Source organism: Pan paniscus, chromosome 4 (genome assembly GCF_029289425.2).
Source record: "Pan paniscus chromosome 4, NHGRI_mPanPan1-v2.0_pri, whole genome shotgun sequence".
In the NCBI taxonomy this organism is placed as follows: Eukaryota; Metazoa; Chordata; class Mammalia; order Primates; family Hominidae; genus Pan; species Pan paniscus.
This window is the reverse complement of record NC_073253.2, coordinates 3,705,405-3,722,856: the sequence shown is the minus strand read 5'-3', so window position 1 is coordinate 3,722,856 and position 17,452 is coordinate 3,705,405. Positions and strand designations below refer to the sequence as shown.

General features: G+C 41.9%; 2 long non-coding RNA genes across 2 annotated transcripts in view; one reads left to right on the top strand and one right to left on the bottom strand.

Annotated features, from left to right (window-relative positions):
- Window positions 1–17,452, top strand: part of LOC130541500 (uncharacterized) — a 118,853-nt gene that overhangs the window by 65,696 nt on the left and 35,705 nt on the right. The window lies entirely within an intron of this gene.
- On the bottom strand, window positions 7,593–16,826 carry LOC130541501 (uncharacterized). Its single transcript, XR_008955555.1, has 3 exons — window positions 16,680–16,826; window positions 15,855–15,937; window positions 7,593–7,936 (listed from the first exon to the last, which is right to left on the bottom strand). It is a non-coding gene; the product is annotated as an uncharacterized LOC130541501 (long non-coding RNA).

Sequence of the window (17,452 nt, the reverse complement as noted above, 5' to 3'; positions counted from 1 at the left end):
AATACCATTTTATTTCTAGTGTGCAGTTTTTATCAATATGAGAATGTTCTCTCTGCTTCTATTTTGTGGTGTGATTTAAAAAGTCATGAATGCATCTTGAATTTTTTCAAATTCTTTTTTGTATCTATTGAGGTGATCATATGGTTTTTATTCTCTAAGTCTGTTAATATGGTCAATTACATTTATTGATTTTTAAGTGCTAAAACAACGTGGTCTCCCTTAACTAAGCCATATATTATAAAGTGTTATCCTTTTCATATATTTCTGGAACCAGTTAGCTAAAAGTTTTGATAAGAATTTTAGTGTGTGATTTTACTTTTATAATGTCTGTGTCTGATCTCGGTGCCAGTGTCGTGCTAGTTTCATAAAATTAGTTGGAAAGTTTTTACACCTGCTCTGTTTTTTTGGAAGAGTTTGTGTAGGGTTGGTATTACATTTTCCTTTAATGTTTGGAATAATTCACCATGCTAGCCATATGAACATGGGTTTCTTTATAAGCAGGTTTTTAATATACATTCAGCTTCCAAAATCATTATAGGGCTACTATGTGATCTATTTTTTTCTTAAATGATTTTTGGGATTTTGTGGTGTTCAATAAATTTGTTCACTTAATCTCAGTTGCCAAATTTACTGGTATAAATGTACTTTCCTAATATGTTTTTATTTTTCTGTAGGATTTATAAGAAAGTACTCACTTTCATTTCTGTTATTGGTGATGTGTTTTCTTTCTTTTTTTTTCTTTCTTTTCAACTTGTCCCAACGTTTATCGAAACTGTGTTGATCGTTTGAAGTGATCAAATTAAATTCTTGGAGTTTTTAAAATTTTATGCATTTTCTCTTTTATTGATTTCTGCTCTTATTTTTATTATTTTCTTGCTTCTGCTACTTGAGTTTCATTTGCTCTTTTAAAAAATATATATCTTTTGGGTAGAAGCCAAAATCATTGATTTTGACATTTCTCATTTTCTAATATAAGTATGTGACCCTATCAAATTAACTCTTTTCATGGCTTCATCTATGTCCCAGTTATTTTGATGTTTCTTTTTCATTTTTGGTCAGTTTAAAATATTTTCCAATGTTTCTTGTGATTTATTCTCTGATCCATATTTATATTATTGTGCATTATTTAATTTCCAATTATTTGTGGATTTTTCCAGATATCTTCTTGTTATTTATTTCCAATTTAATTGCATTGTTTATGTCAGTCCTCTTAGGTTTACAGAGATTTTAAAATATAGATATTTATATGTACATATTACATATATAATATATAATAAAATACAAATTTATAAATATATACAATAAAATGTGAATATATATAGTGATATATATTTTAAGTGCATTCCTTGTGGCTACTTATATTTTGGTCTTCATTACAAAAAATAATCTGAAATTTTTTGCCTTTTGTGACATTACAGGCATTTATATTTAATGTAATTATTGATGTTGTTGGATTTAAATGTGTCATATTACAATTATATTTTTGAGGCCAGGTGAGGTGTCTCACGCCTGTAATCCTAGAACTTTGGGAGGCCGAGGCAGGCAGATCACCTGATGTCAGGAGTTCAAGACCAGCCTGACCAAAATGGTGAAACCCTGTCTCTACTAAAAACACAAAATATTAGCTAGGTGTGGTGGCATGTGACTGTAATCCCAGCTACTCAGGAGGCTGAGGCATGACAATCACTTGAACCCGGGAGATGGAAGTTGCAGTGAATAGTGATTGTGCCACTGCATTCTAGCCTGGGCAACAAAGTGAGATCTGTTTCAAGAAAAAAAAGAGATAAAAAAAACAACCTAAATTATCTTTTTGGTCCTACCTGTTATTCATTCCTCCTTTTCCTATTTATTTGTCTTCTTTTGCATTGATTATTATTTTTTGATTCCATTTTGTTTCTACTACTATTACATAACTTTATAAGGAATACATCACCTTACAATAGTATACTTACAGCTTCCATCCCTTGTGCTGTTTTTGTCACATGTTTTAATTCTACAAATGTTATAAAATTCATAAGACATTGTGGATTTGTTTTGTACGAAACCATGAATTGTCTTTCAAATTTATTAAAATATACAAAAGAGCACTTTATATATCTGTCTATACATTGATCACTTCTGGTGCTCCTCATTACTTTATATAGATCCAAATTTCTATCTGGAACCATTTTTCTTCTGCTTAAATAATTTTAGCATATTTTTTCTTGTCGATGTCTCCTGTTCATAAATTCTCCAGCTTCTGCTACTGTAATAAATCTTTGTATCTCTTTTATTTATAAGAGATATTCGTGCTAGATTTTAAAAATTGAATTTTTTTCTTTCTTTTATTTTCTCTTCTTTTTTCTTTCCTTTCCTCTTTCTTCCTTCTTTCCTCCTCTTTCTTTTTCTTTCTGTCTTTCTCTTCCTTTGCTTCCTTTTTTCTTCTTTCTTTCCGTACTAAAGGATGTCTCTACTGTCTCTGACATGTTCTGTTTCTGAAGAAAATCTATGTTTTTTCTTGTTTGTCCCTCGTTATATAATGTGTCTTCTCTCCTCTGACTGTTTTTAAGATTTTCTTCCTATTGCTGGTAGCAGAATTTTGATTATGATATCTCGCTTTTTTATAATTTTAATCTTCTTAGGATTTGTAAAATTTGTTGAATCAGCTATTTATAGTTTGCATCAAATTTATAAAATTTTGGCCATTCTATTTTTATATTTTTTTCTTCATTTCTTCCTTTTTTCTGAGATTCCAGTTGTAGATGTGTTAGACTGTTTGATATTGTCCCACAGATTATCAATACTATTTGCATTTTATTTATTTTTTTATTTCTTTGCTTCACATTTAATATTTTCTGTTGTTATGTCTTCAAGTTTATGATCATTTCTTCTGTGATGTACATTTTGCTGATATTCCAATCTAGTGTATTTTAAATTCAGACTTCCTAGTGTCTATGGAAGTTTCATGTGCCTTTTAGAGAACTTTTATCACTCTCTTTCATGTCTCTGTTCTCCTTAATTTTTGTGATCATATGAAGTATTTTTTGCACCTGTTTTATGTCCTTTTTCTTCTAGTTCCATCATATCTGTCATTTCTGAGTAGTTTTTATTAATTAACTATTATCCTGGTTAGTAGTCATGTTTTTCTCATTCTTTCTTATTGAGTGCCAGATACTGGGTTTTGTTTTTGTTTTTGTTTGATATATTTTGTTGTATTCCTTTAGATACTATTACATTTGCTTCTGATGCAAAGTTCAGTTATTTGAGTCCGTTGGATCTTTTTGAGGCTTTTTAAAAGTGCTGTCAAGGTTTGCCTAGAGAAACTTTTGTTCTAATACTAAGTTAGTTTTAGTACTAAGATGATAACTTAGGAGGAGTCTATTCATGTACCCTTTCCATTATAACCTATGCTGGTGAAAACACAAGCAGTTCTCTGCCCTGAGTAAACTCTAAACATGGTTTCACTGACTCTTTTTCAATTAATACCAAATGTATGCAGGTTTCTCTTTACCCCGGTTCCTCTGCACTGTCTCAGGCTGCATTGACCTCAGAGAAGAAAAGAGACAGTGCACGTCGAGTCACCCAGCAAGGACTCTTTGCTCTCTGGAATGAAGTTATCTTATCCTTAGTGCATTCACGGTTATCAAGTGTCTGTACAGAATGATTTTCCCGTTTATCTTGTTATTTTTAGTCCTTATAGTGAAATGTTAGCTTTCATGACGTATTAGAGTCAACCTGGAAAAATGGAAGATTTCTTACAGACCCAAGTCTGTAGGGAAAACAAATGTATTAAATCCATAGATGTATCTTTATTAAATGTGCCATACTCAACAAGGTAGATTGTTTATTAATTCTTACAAAAGAATAGAGCTCATGAGGTAGCCACATATAAACTTGAAGGAGTCAAAGGTTCTACCTGTTAAAACATTAGAGTGTATTGAAACATTAAGAATCTCCCCTCCAACTCTCAACCCAGCATCTCTGCACCTTGTCATTCACTTTGTGGGATGATTTTAGGTCAATGTGGAAATTGACCAGAAATGCTCATAAGAGCATAATACTTGGAAGAGATATAGAATTCTATAAGTATTCAAGTAAAGGAAGGGGCGAAAGCTTTATGAGTGAGTGAACTTGGGATACATTTGAGATAGGTAAGTAAAATATGTGAATCAGAAACCGATCAGGTGGGCAAAGTGCATTCTAGATGGAAGAAACAGAATGAGCAAATCCATGGGTTCAAATGGTAAGAAAGACGATTTGGGCAGAGAAATGGAGATAAATTAAGACTTTTAGAGAAGCAAATTGTTATTCCTTTGGGAAAGGCCTTGGTGGCCAAAGAGAAGCATGAGTAGTTCTTTACTGGCAGATTTAAATGCTCTGAGGCAGAAACCATGTGTAGGTTTGTGTATTACTAAATTCGTGGTGGAGTCTCAATTTATACAGATTAGATTTTAAACTCAGTGTGGCAGGTAAAATTGTGCGCTGCTAAAATACCTTTTAATAATCTCTTCATTACTCCATTAAATATGATATACAGGAATACTGTCTCTTAAAAATTCCAACATCACCAGTTTTCTTCCAGCCCTGTAATAGATTTCCATATTTGAGAACAAGATAAAGTCATTGGCTTATGGACAGGAGCCACATTATATAGAAAGTTCATATCTGTAATAAGCAGACTAACTCGCTCTCAGCACTGAGGGAATTTAGTAGGGTTCACACATGTTAATTGCATGTAAGTTGTGGCTCCACTGGGATCTCATTAGGATGGATTGTGGTGGAAGATACTGCAGGTAGTGTGATGACTGGGGAGGCTTTCTGACTTCCAGGGGAAAAGTACCTAAAATTTCACTTGTGGCCCATTTTGAAAGGCTTGACAAGTTATTTGGTTTGAGTGCTGAGAATGTCAATGGTGAGAAGAGGCAAAAAAAAAAAAAAAAAAAAGACTTGCATGAGGGGAAGATGACAGAGCATTCACTAGAATAGGAGGCTCAGCCATGCGGCTGCTTTCTGTGCAGTGAGGGGAAGGGCGTTGTGTTGAAGATGCTATGGGCTATCCAGTTAGTGATGCTTGGAGGACAGAAAAATACAGGGCTGGACATAGGAATGGCTAGATCTCCAGACTGACAGCTGTCTGCACATATCATGTTTGAAACTATGGCCTTGATTAAGACTATACGGACTTAGCCAGAGATTAATAAATGGATTTATAGTTCAGAGAAGCCTTGGCATACTGGTAAGCATTACTTTTCCCTAATAGGGTCTACTAAATTTCATTATGTAGACCTTGGAAGATATGACCCAAGACATATTCTCATCTCATGCAGCAGTAGCTCTTCATCTGTTTGCCCTCAGTGGGTGTTCAGGTAGGGAGTGGTTGTTATTTGCTGACCCTGATCTTACATGGTCTTCATCACCCAAAGAGCTCTGCTGTGTCCCTAGAATGAGTATATCAGCATGTGGCCAAGCCCATCTCATAGGGCTGGTGACAAGTATTCATTCATTCATCAGACAAAAACTGATCACCTTGAAGTCACCAGCCGCATACTGAAATATCAGACCAGAGAAACTGATCAACTTTCAACTTCAGCAAAAGGTGTTTGAGTTTGGCCCCTCTGACAGACAAGTCATAATTCTGATTTTACTTAACTGGAATGGTAGAGAGAATAATGTGGCATTTTATTTGCACAAAGAGTACTTTCCAGTATCCCATTGTATATGCAGTATATAATTCACTAAGATCCTTGTCATGCTTTTCCTAATTATTTCTTTTTTTTGGGGGGGGGAAAGTTATACAATTCATTTTTATAACATTTTAATGTAAAACTAACACCATATTGTGAGCAAGATATCATAGTTTACATAATTCCCTTGGATTTATTGCTTGCGGTTCTATGTATTAATCATAACAATATCACACATTAAAAATTGCTTCTCTACCTTGCCCATTATATTTATAGAGAGGGTCATAATTACCAAAGTATTCATTTTCAAAGTCTTTTGGTTTGACTCCAGTCTCATTTATTGTGGTTGCATTATTTCTGTAATGCTGTTTCATTAGTTGGTGCCAATCAGTATCATAATACATTTGCTGTGTTGCAGCCAAGTCATATAATAGATATAAAATTCTGTGAGTCACATCTTTTACTACCCTGTCAGTTGCCTGAGAATGAAACTAATTGAAAAATTTCTCCATATGCATTTAAAAGAGGCATATATTTACTGTGACATGGGCAGAGACAGCTCAGATTTAGAAGAGAGAATGCCGTTACCATATAGCAGGCCTCATTTTTCTCACTGGTAAAATCAGGTTCACCTATCTCAGGGTTTGTTAATCTAAGGTTTGCAGAGCCCGAATTTCCTTGGAGCCTTAGGGGAGGTTCTGAGAATTTGGGATCCCTCTCCACTCATGCCAACAAGAGCAGCTACACTTTTGTTTCATATATTGTATATGTGGATGTAAGGATCCATGCATAACTATGTTTGAATAAAAGTTCCCACGAGTCTAATATTATATGATTTCATGAAGGAAAATACTTAGATTCCTATCGATGTGACAGAAATAATAGATCATGAGCCCGTGGAGGTCTTTGTGTGAATGCCTGGATATTTGGAGGTACCTGAGGATGAGTGCAGGAAGCGGAATCTCGTTAAAATGAAGGAAGCTCACCTTCATGCGTGTACTGAGCATTGCTTCCTGGGGAAATACGATGTGTTGAGACAGTGTCCCTAGTGTCAAGGCTGGGGACACTGACAGTGTTGACATTGGGGACATTATCTTCACATGTTGTATTGAGGGGAAGGTTCAGGGCAGTTGAGGCAGGCACCCCAGACTGGGCCATGCTAGAAGGTTACCAAGGCACCAACCCTCTGGCTCACCGTCTTCTGGAAGTCACAGTGGCTAACTTACATTCATATTGGGTTCTACCCTACCACAGCCTGCAGAATTTTGTGTCCATAACTTTTATTTAATGTTTCTTGAATAATATCAAGGAAAATATATCCAGGAAAGAAACATGAAAGGGATGTGGAGTGATAGGAATGGAGCTGATAGGAACTAACCACACTCAAGAGGACTTTGGGGTTCAGGTTCCCATAGGTAGGCTGACACACACCTGGGCAGATGTTGCAACAGCAGTCTTTCAGAGCTGTGAGGGCAAGGGATGTCCAAACAGGATGGAATATTCCACCTCCGTCCTGAAACTGACAGTGTGGCTGTCTATGTGCAGCTAATGTACCATGAAAGAGCGTGACCGTAGTCCACATACCTGCATGGAGATGTGAGTTCCGCAGGGGTGTTGTACTGATCTACATCAGTCAAGCAAAAGTAGGAGATATTTTTTCTGAATGCAGGTAGATGTGTTGCATTGATTTTCAGGCTTCTTGAAACTATTAATAGTGACCCTTTCCCAAGGCCACCACACTACACAACTCTGAGAAGCACGAGGCACATGGAAAACAAGAGGAAAGGTAACTCCTGAAGCTGAGTGGTGTGGCAGCCCTGAATCCTAATATGAAGTCACCATCCTCCAGCTGTCTTTGGCCACCTCTGTCTAAACAGCTCAAGGGTGCATCAATAATCTACATTTTCCAAACCAAGCACACGCCCTACTTCCCTATCCTCACTTCCCTCTGACCCCCAGTCCCCTGTATGCTCTTCATCATGGTGGTGAAGCATTGTCACCCCTTGGTCACCTCCATCACATTTGCTTTCTCATTCCCTAAGATCAGCCAGCTACACAGCGAAGTGACACATCCTTCCCCTTTTGCTCTGTCAAGCTTCTGTAACTGGCATCATTAACCTTTGGGACCTCATAGCATCTTCACAGCTGAGAAGCTCTCTGACAGCTTCCTCTGGCTTGGGGACTCTACTCCTTTAGATGAGAGCTGGGTAGAACATCATCCAAGTCAACTTCTCAGAGCTCGGTGTTGGTTGCACACCTTCATTCTTTCTTTCCTCGTGCATACAGGATAAAAGACAGACAGCTTAGTGCAAGGTGTTTCACTTTAAGACCCCCAAATGCTTACGAACTTACCTCCTGATTATTTCTGTGCAAGGACCCCATGCTTGTGACTCAAGGCCATGCTCCTTTCCTTCATGATTTTGCATTCATTTTTCCACTGTCCCCTGGAAGGCCTGTTCTCCCATCTCCACCCATCAAAGTTCTCACCATTAATTCCACTATATGTGGGCACCTGGGCACCCTTCCCACAGTATCTCTGCCCCACACAACTCAGACTTCCTATACTGAAAGTTGGATTTGCCCTTTTCATTCAGAAAACACAGCCAGTTGTCATGTTTTTCCTTTTCGGAGCTGAAAACATAGGCAGACAGACTCAATTACCATAGGTCAGAGGTTGAATCAACCCACAGCATTTCAAGCTTTTGCTGGAGAATCCTGAGTTATCCTTCTGAGGAAAATTACAAAATAAAAGTTTTTTTTTTTAAATTGACATTTTATGACTCCAAGAACAGAGTGGGCAAATGCAGTGTTAAAGAGTTGGGTATATATAGCTATTTAGGGTTTGTCTTTTTAAATAAAATTTAAGAAACACGAAGCTTCCAAAGGTACTCAACTGTTACCCAAACTGTCTTACTTCATCTCTGAGTACTCTAACTTTCCACTTGAAGGCATGTGATGGTCACAGTGATTGGGCAATACTGTATATCGATTATTTCATATGATGTGTTTATTTGTAAGAAATGGAATTTGCTTGCTAATGTTGTATATGAACTCAGCAGCCTTCTGCTAATATACTTATAGTTCTAAACAGTAGACAATATATTGCTGTTTCTATATTAAATATTATAAAGGTGACAGATTCCTTTGTTGCTCTGAAAATGTAAGACTTTGATTTACCTTTCTCTTTTTAGGCATACTTTACCCAAAAATGTGACCCTAGCATATTCAATGCAAACAAACTGAAATCTATTTTTTCTAGCATTTTCTCTAGACTGGAAGACAAAATATAATTAATTTATAGCTTGCTTTTCTAATTTATTAATCCCAACAATAATCCAAATTCATCTGAAGCCCATTTTCTCTTTATTTAGTATCATTTTGTTGTTGTTGTTGTTTTTCTTTTTTTTTTTTTTTTTTTGTTTGAGATGGAGTCTCACTCTTGTCGCCCAGGCTGGGGTGCAATGGTGCAGCCTCAGCTCACTGCAATCTCTGCCTCTCAGGCTCAAGCGATTGTCCTGCCTCAGCCTCCCCAGTAGCTGGTATTACAGGCACACATCACCATGCCTGGCTAATTTTTTTAAAATGTATCTTTAGTACAGACGGGGTTTCACCACGTTGTCCAGGCTGGTCTTGAACTCCTGACCTCAGGTGATCCACCCACCTCTGCTTCCCAAAGTGCTGAGATTACAGGTGTGAGCTACCACGTCTGGCCTGTTTTTTTTTTTTTTTTTTTCTAACCAGTGTCTTTACATTTGGATCATTCACAGTGAAATTCTTCTTTCTTTTTTTTCTTTCAGTAACGGCATCTGCAACCCTATTTCTCATGAACTCTGTTCCGTTGAACAGTTTCAGGAATAGCCTTCTCTCCTGTCTATCTAAAGACACGTGTTGAGTTTTCAGCCTTTTTTTTCCAAATTGAGTCACCCTGTCTCCTTCCTATTTTTAATGCAAAACATTCTGGATCTGTTTTTCAGGCTACTGCGTACGTCTCCCTCTTTTTGGACTGTCCGTAATGACGTTCTGTTAGCTTTGTGGTTGTGGAGTGTCTGTGTCTTCTCCACCTTAGGAGATCTCTCAGGGATGCTCCTCATAAAGTGTGGGCATGGGGTAGCTACCATATGTGTGAATAAATTTTTAAAAATACCGTATATAGTCTGCAGACATGGCGTTGGCCTCTTATTCCAAAGTCATGTGTATTAGCTTAGAAACTATAAATTGTGTCAGATTGAACGTCTGGTTGTCTATCTGGCGAAATGTCCTCATTATCTGATGAAGACTTCTTGTCCTGGCATATGGACGTTAGCGTTGGATGATTGGGAGCAGGCCTGTGCATGATGGGATCCCTACACTCGACCACTGGATGCCAGTAGCATCTCCCTTTCCCAAGGGTGACCACCCAAAATGTCTCCAGACTTTGCGAGATGTCCCTGTGGGTGACTGTGTGTGGCAAAATCATTCCTGGCTGAGAAAACCATCCAAGAGCAGGTACTAATTAAGGACAGATGTCCAATGCCAACATAGGGAAAGAAGAACACGTAGAAATGAAAGGCATTTAGAGTCCAGCATGTTGACGACTGTCAGAATACATTAAATACATCACATTATTCTGAGGCAAAACATTCTTTTTGAGTGATTTTGGTATGTGTCTGCATAACAGCAGTTTCAAAGGAAAAGAGTTTTGCTTGAAGTGAGAATTTATCCAAAGGTGAAATAAGAGGATCACATCCAACATTCGTCCTAGAAAGATTGAGAATTCTTTTGCTCTTGACAGAAGAGGGAGGGCTTTTTTCCTTCATTTAAATTTTTTTTTTCACTTTTGGTCCATCAGGAATATCTCAGATTCAGAATAAAGTATTGGTATTCCACAGAAGACAAGGAAAAAGGCCCAGTGCCCCAGCTCTTGGTTGCAAATGTTTTGCAGAAAGATTTCCCTGAGTGCCAAGAAAAGGAATTTTTTTCCTTTTTAGCAAAAAGTGTAAAAACCTCAGTTAACTCACAGAAATAAAAAGGACACAGGGACTTGCCTGTCAATCAAAAATAGTTGTAAGAAATCAGGGATCTATGAGCAGAACCGGTTTTAAATAACTCATTCTCTCCACTTGGCTCAGCCTCGTTCCCCTGAAAACAGAAGCCTGGCCGGGTTGTTAGTGCCAGGCAGAAAGGACTGTGCCCAGCTCCCCGGAAGGGCACTTGTGGTTCCCTGCACACAGCTGGTGATGCCCAGGGTCACAGGGCATTGCTGGACCCACACAGGCACCTGTGGTGCCTTCAATCTTCCTGCTTGTTGATGTCTACCTTTCTTCTAATCCTATACAGGTGGCAGAAAACTTGTTCTCAGAGCTGTTCTTGTTCAGATTCTGGGGTAAGGAAAAGATTGTTGTACATACAGGCTGAGTAAGGTGCAAGGGAATTTTGAAATAAAGTGAAAGTTTTGAGTTTTTAAAGCTGGCACTGCTGGTCCTGGATGCATGCCATGAATTGGCCAAACCTTTCCATCCGTGAGTGGCAGCTCTCAGAAGCTCGTCCTTAAACCATGGCTGTTGGCCTCCATCCTAATGGATATTGTGAAGCATTTTTCCCACTTGAAGGAGACTGTATTTATCACTTAGAAAGTAGAGCAACCCGGAGCCTAGTGAGCATTTCTCCGCTTCATCAAAGGCCCTTGATTTCACTTCCTTTGCTTTAGAACATTAATTACATGGCCCTTGGCATAGGGAGGGTTTGTCACCAAGATTCCTTTCTTGCCTATAAGCCGCAGAATAGACTCTCACCCACCCGAGATGGAGCCATGGAGAAGGCACAGCTGTGCCCTTCCAGAGCCTTTCCCTATATGGACTTGCTGATTATGTTCACGATGTTCTAAGATGCTGACCCCAGAGGAGCTGCCCAGAGTTCTAATCTCAAGGAAAACTCTGAGTATTCTTCAGTCTCTCACACCTGGCAAAGTGCAGGGAACCAAGCTCACCTCCAGTTCGCCCACCAAATATCTTGGAGTCTCCAGCAAGACTGTGCACTTCAGTTTCTTTGTCCCTGCAGCGTGGGGGAAGGTGACCCCCCTCCTCCCACATGGACACTTCAGTGATGATTAAATTCAGCAACATGTGCTTGTATCAAGTATGAAAGTCAGCCCTGAGCCATAATAGCCTCCCCTAAAGTAGGCACAGAGCTATCAAAGTTCAGTGTTAGAAAAGCAAATCAAGCAAGCTGAACTCAAACTTGTCCACCAGGAGATTCTAGAAAAGGATGGGCTTTCCTGGGCCGAGCCTCTGACTTGTCTTTATTCAAACATCATTCAGCAAACACGGATGACCCCATCCTATGTAGTGTGGAGGTCAGGGGAGTGATCCAAAAGACACAGCATCCCACCATCAAAATGCTGCATGCATTCTCGTGGGACCCTGGCAGAGCAAAACCAGCTCAATGACGGGCATAACCCAGCCCAGGGAGACGTCCAGGTGGCAGAGGGAAGGCCGCACTTGACTCTTATTTGCCAGCTAAGCATTTTCCCAAAGGGTTTAAACCCGTCGCATTCTCATTTGAGCTGGCTCCTTTGTGGCATGTGGAAGGCCCCTCGGAGGGCTTGCTGGGGAGGACGAAGGGGAGCTTGACAGCCTTCCTTGTGTCGCAGGCCTCCAGACGGACAAAGTCTGAAACGGGCACAGGCAGGGCCCCGACCAGTGCTCCAGGACTGATGTTTCCTGGACATGGCAAAGGTGCTGGCAGTCAGGAAAGAGAACCTGCGTGTTGGTGCTCGGAAGCAGTTCCTGAAGATCTCGATCTTCGGCTGTCCCCAGCACACCTCCTGACACTGGGAGTCGCCACACACCTGAGCCAGCTGCTGCCTTCCAGAACCCACCTGTTCAGGAGGCCCAATTCCCTTTAAAGAATATTCTTCCTTACACATGGTGCACAATAGTCTCCCCCAGTATGTGGTCCATGGGTCAGAAATTATGTTTCTCCCTCCACAGCAGCCTGTGCTCTCACTCACCCACAGACTCGCCCAGCTGGCAACCCTCCCTCCTCCCGGCTGGCTGGCTGTGGCTGGGGGCTGCTCCAAGGTGCCCCAGCACTGTTCCTGCTGTGCTCTAAGCCCGCATGCCCTCCCGCAGGATGCTCCGGTGGAGACACCACATCCTGGCTCCACGTTAAACCGTGTGGCTTTCAGAGCTGCTAAGGCCTCTCTTCTAGAAGGCGCCATTACACATCCCCTCTCAAGTCTCCTCCCATCCTGCCAGGGGCTGGCAGGGGCCCTGCATGTCTGGACAGCACTCCAGCACTGGATTGCCCTTCCGCATCTGACAACAATGCTCTGGGAGTTAGGAAACTCAGCTTTTCTGTAGCCTCTGGGTATGGGCGGCAGTAATTGCCAAGTCACAGAGGGAGTTGCCACAGAACTGGAGGTGGAGCGTCTGACCCAGAGTCTCCTCCTGTGAGTGTGGACGTTGGAGGAGAAATCGGGCCCCTGAATTGGATTATCTTCCTGGAATAAGCATTCCTGTTAAGTTCTTCTCTCTGTCATTCTCCCTGCCTGGGGCTAGCTCCTTTCTGTCCTCTGAAATTGCTTCCCATGTCTCCCACTTTTACTCTGTCTGGAATAGGAAAAAGAATACAACAGGAATAGACTGGGTGTGTGCCTTGTGCTGGCTTTGTTTGCAGTCTTAATTTTTCACATCTTTGCTGTAGGTGCTGTAATGGGAAAGGCAAGCGTTGCCTTCAATGGATAACCATTATTAATTTAAAATCTACATGCTAAATGTGAGCGGGGAGAAGCCCAGGTCATTATCAAGATTCTAACACACACAGAAAAATGAGCTGGGCACCTGCCGGTTATAAATCCTCTCCTCTAAGAGATATTTGCAGCTGGTTAAGATGATCCTGATGTAATGGAAGCATTTAATGTAGAAAATGTTGTTCTATTTCTCTTCTTGATAGCACCACACAACCAGGGCGTTGAGGTGGGGGAGAAGAGCTAGAGAGGAAGACTGCCCAAGAAAAGCAATATGTTTGCTACGCTGATCAATAGGAAGATTAACTTACCCAAGTAGAAGATGTATCAATCTTATTATTGATCAGTTTAGCACACATATTGGTGTGCTGGTATACGATTACAGAGCTGTTTGGACAGCGCTTCATCAGGTCCTGGGTAGATAGCTATTCCTGGTGGCAACCGTGGGGCCTCACACTTGCGGTGCATGCATCAGTAGCAAAGGTCACCTCTCTTCTCTTCCCATTCAAGATGATCTCTGGAGAAGGGGAGTGAGGTGGGATTATGTCAGTGGGCAGCATGTACTGGATTCAAGGTTAATCAACAAGCTCTTGTTTAGTGAGGGGCTCCTGGGACCCGGACTCAAAAAGAGAATAATAATGCAAGCTTTTACGTGTTGAATATTTGGTGAGAGCTCAGAGAAAATCATTTTAAACATCCACATTTGTGACTCAGCTGCGATCATTGAATGTACCCTATACCCGAGTGCTGAGAAGTAGACTAATGTCTATTTTCAGAAATAGCAAAAAGGCTGGCAGATTTTATTCTTTAGAAATAGTCTATGATTTAAATATCCTTAGAAAATTGTCAAATGCTGTATTTTGAATCACAGATATGAAACAAGAAGTTTTTGAGGTGATATTTCATGTAGCTTTTAAAATTATGTGTTCATTCAATAAATATTTACTGCACACAAAGTCTAAATCTTTTGGCTTGTGACAAGAGATCAATCCACTCTGTACTTGTATTGCTAATCCACTTTGAGAAAGAGTGAATGGAGCAGAATGAGATGACATCCTTCCAGGAGCTGAAGAGCTTCTTTCACCCACATTCAGCTACAACTCCAAGGAAAGGGCAAATCCTTAGATTAATTCTTCACAATTATTATTATCTGCAACTTGAGTAATTGTATTATAAAACTAAATTTCATTCCTAGTTAATTCCACAATGGTTTGGCTCATTTCACCTCATTTCATAAAAGATAAATACTTGGCCCAAGATCCTTTGCTTCTTATTTCCCTTCAAAACCTTAGAACTGAAGCTCATTCCAGAGGGACTTGGATACCATCACGTCCTAAGGTATTACAGACAGGATGAACTCACTGTGGTTCTTGCAGGGGGGAAATTGTGCTTACATACAAGGAAGATGAACGTCGCCTCTTTCTCTGAGGAACTATTGATCCCTCTGGGGAATTCCCTTGGACATCCAGGAGAGAAGAGTCCAGGGCTGCCGTGTGTGTTAGTGGGTGACGTCCACCGTGCTAGCGGGAGCGTGTGTCAGTGGGTGACGCCCACCGTGCTAGCGGGAGCGTGTGTCAGTGGGTGGCGCCCACCGTGCTAGCGGGAGCGTGTCAGTGGGTGACGCCCACCGTGCTAGCGGGAGCGTGTGTCAGTGGGTGGCGCCCACCGTGCTAGCGGGAGCGTGTGTCAGTGGGTGGCGCCCACCGTGCTAGCGGGAGCGTGTGTCAGTGGGTGGCGCCCACCGTGCTAGCGGGAGCGTGTGTCAGTGGGTGGCGCCCACCGTGCTAGCGGGAGCGTGTGTCAGTGGGTGGCGCCCACCGTGCTAGCGGGAGCGTGGGTCAGTGGGTGGCGCCCACCGTGCTAGCGGGAGCGTGGGTCAGTGGGTGGCGCCCACCGTGCTAGCGGGAGCGTGGGTCAGTGGGTGGCGCCCACCGTGCTAGCGGGAGCGTGGGTCAGTGGGTGACGTCCACCGTGCTAGCGGGAGCGTGGGTCAGTGGGTGACGTCCACCGTGCTAGCGTGAGCGTGTCTCAGTGGGTGACGTCCACCGTGCTAGCGGGAGCGTGTGTCAGTGGGTGACGCCCACCGTGCCTAGCGTGTGTGTGTGTTAGTGGCTGACGTCCACCGTGCTAGTGTGAGTGTTAGGGGCAGTGTTGTGGAGGCCTCACCAAGTGAGGACAGGAGACAGGGGCGTGTCAGCGTGACTTTTTTATCTGGTATAATTTTATATGCTTAGGCAGAGAAAGTGAGATGATCACCTACTGGTTAATTCATCCAAATATATTTCTTGAATGCTAAATATTTTGCCAGGAGTTGAGAGTGAAAGATGAAAATAGTTGTTCACTGCCTTCAAAAAAAAAAGAGAGTCTAGAAGGGAAGGAGACTCAGGCCATCATGTGCATTTAGGGAGGTGTCTAAGGGCATGGTGCTTCTTTCTGTCTGGGTGCAGGCACCATCAAGCACTCACCTTGTGACAGCCTTCCTAGTGGGAAAGATTATTTCAGTGGCCTCCATTAGTTGTGTCAAAGCAAGGCAGAAATCATCCTTGTTCTAGGAAAAGTGAACAAACAGAAATCCACCTCATGGTGTGTCTGGTTTATGCTCTGAGCATAAACCAGAGCTTTCTGGTTATCAGAGTGCCTCCAGATGGAGCGGTCTCTTTAGGAGACCCCCTACTTTGCTTTTTCCAGAGGTGGCAAGAGACAGATTGGGCAACGGCTTGTCACCAGGCACAGTAAGCGTGGATTGCTTACCTAAAAAGAGTGATCTGTATGGATATTTCTAAACCTAAGGGTGTATAATTCTGTTAAATGATCAGTGAAAAAAAAAGTAAAATTGCATTCAAAAGTGTGTTTACCTTGTGGGTAACTGACAAAGAAGTGAAATCAATGACTCCACAAAGCCAAAGGTTTAGAAACATGATCTCCAAAGCCGCTCCTCAATGAGATACCTGGACCTAACTAAACAAAATGTTTGTCTGCAGCTCAAAAGATTTATTTCTGTCATTCCTAAACAGTGAGACATCTCCTAACCTGCAGACAATCACTCACGTGCTGTCAGCTGCCTCTCCAGGCTGTGAGGACATCATCGCCGAACTGCCTCTCCCCTTACACTCCATTCCCCTTTGGGGTCAACATCACACATTTCTAGAATACCTAACTGTGTTGAAGAGGGTAGCTTTGGACCACAGAACTGAGTTTTTCTCTTTGCACAGAGTTAATTGGCCATAAGGGGCCTGAGTCCCTATCTTGCTCTCATTAGCACCAAATTTTAACTAAATGGCCCAACTGACCCATGTCCAGAGCCAACTTCCTCATCAAATGGTAAGATGAAAGTCCTCTGTGGCGCTTGTCATTCATTAGCATTTGCATGGTGATGGCTGAGGCTCGGGAGGCTGTGGGTCTGAGGGGAACACACTGGGAAACTTCTAAAGTTCCTTCCAATTTGGCGTCCTGCATTTTTATGACATGCCTGTGATGCCAGAATAGGGCATTATATGGCAAGTAAGAAACAATTGGAAGCCATTTGCCTGAGACAGTGCCCGGGTGAGGGTGTGCCCCAGCTCCAGGAAACCAAGCTGAGGGAAGATGATTAACGCTAGCCTCACAGCCTGCTTAGGCCCAGGATGATTCATTTTCAGCCAATATTGCGGGCAGCCTGGATACGGCTAAAGAGCGTGAGACCCACAGGGTGCCGAGCGAAGTTTGCTGAATGTATTTGGAGGGAATGGCCATGGGACGCAAAAGCTCCTTCATTCCTGTATTCATTTATTCCTTCACCGGCTCACTGCTTCCTGGGCACAGGTGATGTGTAGAGGGTGAGCCGGGGCAGGGATGTGCAGGTGGGGACCCGGGTTTCTGGGAGCCTGACCTTGAGGGCTAATGCATAGCTATTGAGGGACGGCGTTGGGATCTCTGCATTCTTCGTCCCCTGCACAGTGTGTCTGGATGTCCTCAGCATTGCGATCCACATTGGCTCCTGGAAGTCTCTCCTGTGAACATAATTTCCAGGAGTCTCCCTGCCTCACTGGTAGAGTGCTGAGAACACAGATGGACACACCGCGAG